Source organism: Chenopodium album, chromosome 22 (genome assembly GCF_948465745.1).
Source record: "Chenopodium album chromosome 22, dcCheAlbu1.1, whole genome shotgun sequence".
Taxonomy (NCBI): Eukaryota; Viridiplantae; Streptophyta; class Magnoliopsida; order Caryophyllales; family Amaranthaceae; genus Chenopodium; species Chenopodium album.
In genome coordinates, this window is record NC_137855.1 from 16,948,465 (window position 1) to 16,959,815 (window position 11,351).

An 11,351-nucleotide genomic window follows, 5' to 3' on the forward strand; every position below is an offset into this window, starting at 1 on the left:
CGGGAAGCGCTTGCTTAAGGTCCTAAGCTCGACCCTTCCTCCAAATCATGGAGGGTCAAAGAACACCACCTTCTTCAAGGTAGTAGAAAGAACAAATTCCTCTTCAACTTCTAGCAACTTCTCGTTGTTGCTTGATAAGCTTTCATACAAAGACCTTTCAAATGCGAGCTTTTCTTTCCTCAACTTCATTCTCTTTCTCTTTTTCTTAGAAGCTCGGGCTCTTTTCTTTGTAAATGGTCCTTCACCATCTAAACTCATAGAAACATCACCTTCATCTTGAGGATGGAGTTCAAACCAATGAGGAATATCAACTTCCTCCTCGTCCATAAGCTTGGGAATCATCACTTTATCTTCACTAACCTTCTTGCAATCACAACGCAAAAGCACATCATCATAATTCTCAAGAAAATCGGTATGTGAAGAATCAATTGTGCATGCATCATCAATAGGGCGAGGGGAATTAACACACATAATTCCTTTTACAAGGGACAAAGACTCATGTGTTGGTTTCAAATCAAAACTTTCCTCATTCTTACCAATTCTCAAGGTAATACGACCTCTCTTAACATCTATCAAGGCTCCCGAGGTGGCTGAGAAAGGCCTTCCTAAGATGATAGGGATATGTTCATCTTCCGCAATCTCAAGCACAATGAAATCAACGGGAATGGTGAACTCTCCTATCTTGAGAGGAACATCCTCAACTCTCCCCTTAGGAAACTTGATAGACCAATCGGCCAATTGAAGGGTCATATTGGATGGAAGGAGTTCACCTAGCTTAAGTTTCTTAAACACGGAATAAGGCATGATACTAACACTAGCACCAAGATCACAAAGAGCATTTTGGAACAATTTTCCTTTGATTTTGCAAGGTACGGAGAAATTTCCGGGATCCTTCAACTTTTGGGGTAAGTCGTTTTTAAAAAAGGCACTAAAGCACTCCCCTAGATTCACCGGTTCCACCAAATTGCAATCTCTCTTACCGCTCAAAATTTCCTTAAGAAACTTAGCATAGTTTGGCATTTGTTCTAAAACATCGGTAAAAGGAAGAGTAAGATGAAGTTGCTTAAGCATGTCGATGAATTTCCCAAATTGCTCATCCAATTTATGCCTATTGTGCCTTTGGGGGTAAGGAAGTCTAGGTTTGTAAACCTCATCTTGCTTTCGCTCTTTCTCCTTAGGCTTATCATTGGAATCCTCACTCAACTTGCTAGGCTCTTCATTCTTATTCTCTTCACTCAAATCATTCTCTTTTTCACTCTCCTTACTCTTCTTAGGAACACTCTCTTTAAGGACCTTACCACTCCTAGTGGTCATAGAACACATCGGTTCCCTAGAATCAACTTCTTGAGAGGGAAAAAGAGATGGACTAGCACAATCTTTCAAAGGTTTGGCTAGTTGAACGATTTGGTTCTCAAGCATCTTTCCATGAGTAAAAAGGACCTCAAACATTTTATTACAAGACAATGTGAATTCATTCAACATCTTAGATTGATCCATCATGAAATTTTCTAGCCTATTCAATTGGGATTGTTGAGTAAAGAAATCATCACCTTGGCTTTGAGTCTTTGGAGTAATTTGGGGTGGGGTATCACTTTGAACATCATTTTGAAAATTTCCCCTACCTTGATTACTCCAATTACCCTTACCATGATTTTGGCCGAAATTTTGATTATGGTTACCATAACCTTGGTTATGATCCCCATATTCTTGGCCATAGCTTTGATCATTACAACAAAAGTTGTTATGGTTACCACAAAATTCTTGGGTCACACGGTTACCATTATCACTCTTTTGGTTGTAATTATCATAGCTCCCATTATTGTGATAATTCCTATTCCCAACAATCTTTTGAGCATTAAATCTAGGTCCAAAATCATTATTATCATCACAATTCACACGCACATTCTCATATCCATCATATCTATCACAAGGAACATTGGAGCAATTAGAAGCATCATGATCATTCTTGCCACACATATCACAAACCAAGCATTCTCTAATCATGCAACAAGAAGCAAAAAGAGGGTTAGAGTAGGAAGATGTACCTCTCCCCTTAAGTTGGGAGGGAAGACTAGAAGCTTGTGAAGGACTCTCGAGCTTGTTCTTGAGAGAATTCACCTCCTTTCCTAACTCCGAGACCATTGTGGACAATTCGTTGATGACATAAGATTGATCGGTTGAGCAACTTGTGCTTGCCGATTCCCTCTCTACATCATGCCAATCCATGTAATTCCTTACCACATCATCTATTACATCCACAACCTCTTCTTCCGTCTTGTTCATGATTGGCCCTCCGGCTCCGGCATCTAGGCTCGATCTACCTTGAAAGCTCAAACCACTATAGAAGATTTGGATCACTTGATATGTTGGAATTCCGTGGTGAGGACATTCCCTTTGGTAGTCCTTGTACCTCTCCCATGCTTCATAGAGATTCTCTCTAGGCAATTGCTTAAAACTTTGGATTAAGGCTCTAGCCTCCGCTGTCTTCTTTGGTGGGTAGAAACGGGACAAGAAAGCTTTTGTGACATCATCCCATGTCTTCAAGGAATTGGGCTTCACTTCTTTGTCTAGCCATTCCAAAGATCTTCCTATGAGAGAGAAAGGGAACAACTTAAGGCGGATAAACTCTTGAGAAACTCCATTGACATTGATAGTGTTGCAATATTTTTCAAACTCCTTAAGATGGTTCAATGGGCTCTCGTTTTTTGCCCCACTATATTGTCTCCTCTCAATTAGGGTGATCATTGCCGGCCTAATTTCAAAATCGCTTGTCGGTGTTGTAGGTGGAGCTATGCCGCTCTCATACCTATATGCACCGGGCACTCCAAGTTCCTTCAAGGCAACTCTTGAATTACTTCCCATGGCTAGGGATCTAAGCACACAAAACTCAAAGAAAATGTTAGTAGCACGGCTACAAGTGTAGCCTAAAGTGTAAAATCTTTTTGTATTTTGCAAATAAAGTGGAATAGACTCAACAACAACATGCACTCAAAGCACCATTCCCCGGCAACGGCGCCATTTTGATGGGAAGGAAAACGGTAGGTCATTGGGCTACCACCCCACCCAATCAAACAAAATTTGTAACTTAACAAACCCCTATTTAGTGTAGTGGTAAGTCAAGGTCGAACCCAAAGGAATGGAGGTCAAATGCACGATGCCTAAGTTAAGCTATTCCGAAGTCTAGTAGGGGTTTAAGGTAGAAACTAAAGCTAAACTAGGCGATGCAAAAGGCTTTTACTAAATGAATGCTAAGGCACTAGGGGAATGGATCCACATGCATCAACGATGAAGTTCAATCAACTTGGGGAATTAACCAATCAAGTCAAGCAATGTGAGGGAAAACCGAAATTGCAACCAAGAGAGTACATCAAGCTATTCTCCTAGAGGTCTAATTAGCGTCAACTACATCAAACACTAGCTAGGAAACATCACAAGATATCTCAATCGAGTAAATGTAAGCCACAAATCAATGGTCCGTATCAATGTGAACTCACAATGCAATCTAGTGTGAATAACAAGGGTGATCAAGCCTAATCAAGCACACACATGCACAAAATCAATCAACTAATTTAATCACATCATCAACTCAATCAATTTCCCCCAAATTAATCTCAATTCATCATCAATACATGCTTCACCACTACCCTAGCAAATAAACTACTCACAATCCATAAAGAACAACAAAATCAAAGCTAAACTAATCATCATTCCCAAATTCATCAATTGAAATCAAATTGAAACCAACAAATTCAATCAAATCAATCAAACTATCAATTAACCAAATCAAACAACAATACTAATGAAATCAAACATTGAATTGCATTAAAGAGTAAAGAATCCTTACTAACTTGATAGAAATCAAATCAAATGAAGCAATCTTCAATCATCAATCATCAAACCCACACTTTCTCTCTAAAATCTAATCTAATCTAATTCTCTAATTGTCTAATTGTTTTTCTCTCTACCCAAAAATGGGTATTTATAAATACAAGGATTAAAAGAAAATAAAAGAGAAAAGAAAATAAAAATAAAAGAGAAAAGGAAATAAAAATAAAAGGAAAGGAAAAGAAAAGAAATAGAAATAAAAATAAGAAAAGAAAAGGAAGGGAAAAAGAAAAATAAAAAATAAAAGGGAAAATGAGAAAATGAAAATTCCTCTCAAGCAGGGCTCGAAACTGAGCTTCAAGGATGGGAATTAATCCCATGTTTCGCACCAAAATCGAACCCAACTGAACGCTTCATCATCAATCAATGCTTCAACTCGAACCCAACTATGTGCGGCCGCATTCTTTGAATGTGCGCCCGCACCTGTTGAGGTACAAATGAAGTCGGAGCTGTAGAGATGTTGCCGGAGGTGATAGGTGGCGCAATTGTTGCGGAAGCTTGCTGGAGCTGCGCCGCTGCTTGGAGCTGCTTCAATTGTTGTTGTTGTGTGAGGTAGAAGGAGGAATTGGTGGCTGTTGATTGATGCGGGAGCTGCGGTGTTGCGTGGGAGGCTGTGATGATTTGGGGGTTCGATTGGTGGCGGAAATAAAGGGGTATTGGTGGTGAGAATTGGAGGAGGTTGGTGGCTAACTGGTGGCGGTTAATTGAGGGAAGAAAGGTGGTTTGCGTGGTGGAGTTGTTGGTGTTGCGTTGCTGCGTGTGTGGTGGTGTTGCGTGAGGTAGATAGGCACAATTGGTGCTGTGTGAAGTAGCTGCGCGAGTTGTTGCGGGGTATGAGGCAGCAGGGGCTTCATTGAGAGGAGTTGAAGTTGATGCAAGGAGTGTGGGAACAGGGGAGTTGTTGGAGGAGTTCCTGCCTGCTGAGTTCACCATCACCATCACCACCATGATAGTGATGAAGACATAGGAAAGCAGTAGCTATCACCAAATTGGACATTGGGACAAACACCTACAACACACATAAATCCGAGAAATAAAATAAAGTAAAATAAAACTAAAACTAACAAATAAAAGTAAAAGAAATAAAATGAAAATGAAAATAATAAAGCAAAGAAAATATAATAAAATGAAAATAAAATAAAGTAAGGAAAATGAAATAAAAATAAAATCAAATAAACTAAAATAAAATAAAACTAAATCTATAAAATCTAAAATAGAGAGAAAACAACTAAAATAAAGAAAATAAAAGAAATAAAAGAGAAAATACTAGAAAACCATAGAAATGCTCAAAAGCCGTAAAATAAGAGAAGAAAGGTAGAATAGAGAGAGAAAGCATAAAACCGAACATTTATTGAGCAAGAAAGCTATGAAAAGAGGATAAAAAGGACCTAAATGCCCATCAAATATGTGCCATTTATGACACACATCAGAAGTTGCCTTCGCCCTAGACGTACAAGGTTTGATAATTTCTGAGGGTTTGGTCCAAAACTAGTCAAAACTTTATTTAATTTGATTTCAATTTGATTCTTTAGTTATTCTTTATTATTTTTCATTGAAGTTTACTAACTTGTGTATTTTGTTATTAGAAAGAGGTACGAGGCTTCAAAGTATGTAATCTTATTACTCTCTTTCAATGTAGAAAGCATGCTTATTATTGTTTTATGATTCCTAGTATCATGTTAGGATGTTATTTTATGCTTTCTAGTGTCATGTTTAGGGTGCCTTTACTCTTTTCTAATGTCATGTTAGCATGTTAGTACCATGTTAGGTTTAAAGCTTTGATCTTTATTGCTTAGTAACATGCTAGGATTTGTTATTAATCTTGTTAGTATCATGCCTAGGATCTTGCTATTATTATTAAGCTTTATTGTGCCTTATCATGCTATTATCATCATTATTGTTATTTTGTTTATTATTATGTTGCTTGATATTATTTTATTGTTATTGCTTGATCCCACCTTTTATGCAGGTTTAAAGGGAATTTGTACTTGAAATCACGCTTAATAAGATAATTATTAATTTGGTTTAGGCTAATGTGATTTTAACTCAAGTGATCGTCAATAGTAGTATTATTTGTGCATTAATATTCAACCAACATAGATAAACAGGGTAGGTTTAATATAATGTTTGTATGTTATTCGAAAAGCGCACATGAATACGAGCAGAACAAAGTAGAGGCCTATTTTATAGGGCGGGTCCTTTCTTTTGTAGATTGGATTCGTACCCTCATATCCGGACCCTATTTGGTTCAAGACCTTATGGAGTAGTTGATGGTCCTTTTGGATTGTCTTTTGGGTTTACAAGTTCCTAAAACTTGTTGGCGACTCTTTTTGCTCTTTGTCTTTCCCTTTGGAATGCCACCGTACTTTAGTGTATGATCACAATGGGGTTCAAGTTTGGGATCATAATGCTTGAAATATTCCCTACAGAAGCCCAATAAGAATGAAGAGTCATCAAGACAGAGTTTACAAGCTGAGCTCTTCCTGCATAAGAGAGAGTTCTAGACCCCCAAGATCTAATTCTAGCTGTAACTTTATCAATTTCTTGGAACTCACACTAACTGCAAGATACTTAAAAGGTAGGAAATCCTCTTTGAAGCCAGATTCATCAATTAACTCTTTCTTCACAGCAGAACTGATGTTACAGCAGTAAAAATTAGATTTACCACTATTAGCAACCAAACCTGAAGAAGCAGCAAAGGTAGCTAAACTTCTCAAAAGCAAAGAGACAGACTGTTTATCTCCCTTACTAAACAAGATCAGATCATCTGCAAAAACAAGGTGATTCAGCTTCAACTTTCTGCACTTTGAATGGAACTGAAACCTCCTATCTTCACCCACACACATTAACAGCCTAGACAAATACTCCATGCACAACACAAACAGCAAGGGAGACATAGGATCCCCTTGTCTCAAACCCCTTTTACCTTGAAAAAAACCTTCCAAACCACCATTAATATTCAAAGAAAAAGCAGCAGAAGAAACACAAGTCATAACTAGCTTGACAAACTTTCCAGGGAAGCCAAAAGCCTTAAGCATTTCCTCAAGAAATTCCCATTTGACAGAGTCATAAGCTTTCTTGATATCAACTTTCAGCAGACAGCTACTAGGAGCATTTTTCCTACCATACTGAGAAACCAAATCTTGAATTATACTAATGTTGTGAATGATCTGTCTGTTCTCCACGAACCCAGTTTGAGACTGAGAAATAAGATCAGGAAGAACCACTTTCAACCTCAAACACAAGAGTTTAGTGATGCACTTATAAACCACATTACAGCAAGCAATGGGCCTAAAATCAATCACTGACTCAGGCTGCTCAATCTTGGGGATCAAAGATAAGGTAGTACAATTAACTTCTTTCAGCAACTTACCATTCTCAAAGAAATTCAAAACTGCTGCAGAAAACTCTTCCCCAACAATCCCCCAAGCTTTCTTGAAGAAGCAACTAGAATACCCATCAGGATCAGGAGCTTTATCATCAGGGATTGAGAATAAAGCTGCTTTAATCTCTTTTTTTGGTAAAGGGAAGATCAATAAGCTTTGCTTGCTCCTCTCTAAGCATATACTCTTTTTGAACCACATCAATATTAACTGCTACTCTATCCCCCACATCAGTACCCAAGAGTCTTTTATAGTAATCCACAAAGCCCTTAACTATACTTTCTGGATTATCACACACCTTACCCATCTCATTCTTCACAGCTACAACCTTTTTCTTAAAGGCTTTCAACTTGATACTTCTATGAAAGAATGCAGTATTCTCATCCCCCACTTTCAACCAGTTAATCTTTACCCTCTGTCTAAGCTTAGAAAAGTAATACTTTTTCACATCACAAAATTCCTTTAACCTCACAACTTCAGAACCTCTAAGGATCTCATTATTAGGACAATTCTGCAACTGCTTCTGAATCTCCCCAATCTCACCTTTCAACCTCCAATACCTCACATCCAGCTCAGAAAACTCTGCCTTATTCAACTTTTTTAGTTCATACTTCAGCTTCTTCAGTTTCACAAGCAAACTATACATTGGAATACCCTTCACATTAGTACTCCAAACTAACTTCACAATTTCTTGAAAATTATCATGATCAGCCCACCCATTCAAGAACCTAAAAGACATCCTATTCTGAACCTTTTGATCCACTAATCTTATCACTGCTGGACAGTGATCAAACCACATCTCAGGCATATAGTGAACATAAGAGCCAGGGAACTGAATACCCCAATCTTCATTAATCAAAGTTCTATCAATTCTGCTATAAACCCTATCCTCATTGACGCGGGTGCAAGGAACTTAGTGGAAGAAGTGGAAGACATGCCACGTGTCATGACACGAAGTAGGGCCAAGCTCCTTGGAGATCACCTTTCGGGGCTAACCATCATCTCACTTGAAGACAAGAAGCTTATAAATATATGATGCAACTACTTCATTCAGCCATATCTCCTTCGTTACAAGAAATTTTTTGGTGATTCAAGTTGGAGGTGTAAGTAGAGTTCAAGAGCTTTCCAATGACTGGTCACATGCCAAATTTGAGCGAGAAACGAAGAAGTTATGAACGTTTGAAGTTGAGTTGTCCAGGAGCAGGGGAAGTTCGGCCGAACCTACACTGTGGTTCGCCCGAACCTTCCAGGCAGTTTCAGAGCTGATTTTTGCATCTTTGCAGGAGTGGCCGAACTCCAAAAGTTCGACCGAACCTACCCACAAGTTCGACCGAACTTACCCAGAGTTCGGCCGAACCTTTTACCGTTATTCTGTCAGTTTGTGCGAACTATTTAAGTTGTTTTGAGACGTTTTTGCATATTAATTTTTGTTGAACTTTGTAATCAAGAGACTTTCTCTCTCTACCATAATCTTTGTGATTATCTTTCTTTCTTTGTGATTGCATCTCTTGTAATCTTTGTGGTTACACCTTAATCTTAGCTTTACTTGGTGTTGGCTTTGATTAAGACCCCTATTTCATCTAGCTTTGTGAATTTGAGATAGGTTATCTTGGTTTGTTGGTTTGAACTTGTTGTTACTTGATTTCTCCTCCTTTTACTTGTCTTTCCTTGGTTATTTCATATCATTTTGTATTAGAGCCTAGGTTATTAGCCTAGAAAGATCCTACCTTTTTTATTTCTCTTTCCCCTCTTAAAAGATCATCTTTTCCCACAAAATTTGAAATTTTTTTCTCAAAGATACAAACTTTCTATCTTGAAACATGGGTGATAGATACTATTATGAAGATGATGAAGGTTACAATGAAAACTCTAGATTGGATGCTCTAGAAAGGAAGTTTGATAGACTTCTTGAGGTATTGGACAATAGAAGAAGTCCTAGAAGGAGGAGGAGCCCTAGTGAAGAAGATGACTCTCACTCTCCTCACCGGAGAAGGGAACACCGCCAACGACACTATGAGGACAACCGTGACCGAGACATCAAGTTGGAATTTTCGGACTTTGAAGGTAATCTTGATCCCAATGAATTTCTTGATTGGGTTAGAAGTATGGAGAATGTGTTTGAATATAAGGGTTATAATGATGAAAAACGTTTCAAATTGGCCATCCTTATCAAAAAACATGCTTCTTTGTGGTATGAGAACTTTAAGAATCGTAGGAAGAAAGATGGAAAATCAAAAATCATTTCTTGGGAGAAATTGAAGAAACATATGAACAAGGCTTTTGTGCCTAGAGATTATTTGCAAGATGCTTATCTTAAATTGAACTCTCTTAAGCAAGGAACTATGTCGGTAAAGAAGTATACTAGGGAGTTTGAAAAACTTTCTATCATGAGTGGAGTTGAGGAAGCACCGGAGCATAAGATTGCTAGGTATATTGGTGGTCTTGAAAGAAATCTTGGGCAAAAGGTTGATGTGCATGCCCATGGAAGTTTTGATCAAGTGGTGCAAGTGGCTTTGAAGCTTAAGAAGTATGACAAGGTGAGTAGTGCTAGTGGGTATCCTAAGCCTACCTTCAAGAATTCTTTTGCTCCAAAGGGTGAGACAAGCAAGCCCATTGTCAAGGATGACAAAGGCAAGGCTCCCATGCATTTTCCTAACAAAGATGATCACAACAAGATGGGAAATCGAAAGACTTGCTACAAGTGTAGAGGCTATGGACATTTTGCTAATGAGTTTCCAAATAGTAGAGCTATGATGATTCGTGAAATGGGTGATGATGGGTACGAAGATGATAAGAGGGATTTTGGTGACCCTATATATGATGAGGAGGATGAAATTGTAGTTGACGCCGATGAGGGTCAAATCCTTGTAGTGAGGAGAGCACTTCACTCCATTTCCACCCCTTTAGCGGAAGAGCAAAGGGAAAACATCTTCCAAACTCGATGCACCATCAAGGATCGGGTTTGCAATCTTATCATCAATAGTGGCTCTTGCACTAATGTGGCTTCAACAACATTGTTGAGCAAGCTCAATCTTGAAACTACCGATCATCCTACTCCCTACAAGCTTCAATGGCTTAACAATCACAATGAGGTGAAGGTAACGAAACAAACTCTTCCTTCTTTCTCAATTGGCAAATTATATAAGGATGAGGTGCTTTGTGATGTAGTGCCTATGGATGCTTGTCATGTATTGCTTGGTAGACCTTGGCAATTTGATAGAGATGTGATGCATGATGGAAGAAAGAACACTTATTCATTCATGATGGATAAGAAAAAGATTGTACTCAACCCCTTGTCCCCCACCATCAAACACAAAGAACCCTTGGGTACGGGAAACACAATCAAAGAGAACCTTCTCATTGGGGAAAATGAGATGGGAAAGGAGATAAATCAAGGACACATTGTCTTTATTTGTCTTCTTAGGGAAACACAAGAGAGTGAGCGAGAGAACCCAATCCACCCCCTTTTCAAGGAAGTATTGGTTGAGTACCATGACGTTTTCCCCGATGATCTCCCACCCAGTTTGCCACCTATTAGGGGAATTGAACATCAAATAGATCTTATTCCCGGATCACAACTTCCTAATAGACCGGCTTATAGGTGTACCCCCGATGAAGCAAGAGAGCTTCAAAGACAAGTTGGTGAGTTGATTGAAAGAGGATTTGTAAGGGAATCCCTTAGCCCTTGTTCGGTTCCGGCTCTTTTGGTTCCGAAAAAGGATGGTACATGGAGGATGTGTGTGGATAGTAGGGCCATCAATAACATCACTATCAAGTATCGCTTCCCTATTCCCCGACTTGATGATATGCTTGATGAGTTACATGGTTCCAAGGTGTTTTCGAAGATTGACTTGAGGATGGGGTACCATCAATTTCGTATGCGTGAAGGAGATGAGTGGAAGACCGCTTTCAAGACAAAGCAAGGCTTGTATGAGTGGCTAATTATGTCATTTGGGCTCTCTAATGCTCCTAGCACTTTCATGAGGCTCATGAATGAGGTACTTTGCCCTTTTATTGGTAAATTTGTTGTTGCTTATTTTGATGACATACTTGTTTATAGCAAATGTGAACTTGATCATGTTA

At 38.7% G+C, this 11,351-nt stretch overlaps 1 non-coding gene across 1 annotated transcript; it reads left to right on the top strand.

Moving 5' to 3' along the window:
* Positions 1 to 2,371: 2,371 nt before the first annotated feature.
* Positions 2,372 to 2,477, top strand: LOC145606435 (small nucleolar RNA R71). Its single transcript, XR_014105312.1, has one exon. It is a non-coding gene; the product is annotated as a small nucleolar RNA R71 (small nucleolar RNA).
* The last annotated feature ends 8,874 nt before the right edge of the window (positions 2,478 to 11,351 follow it).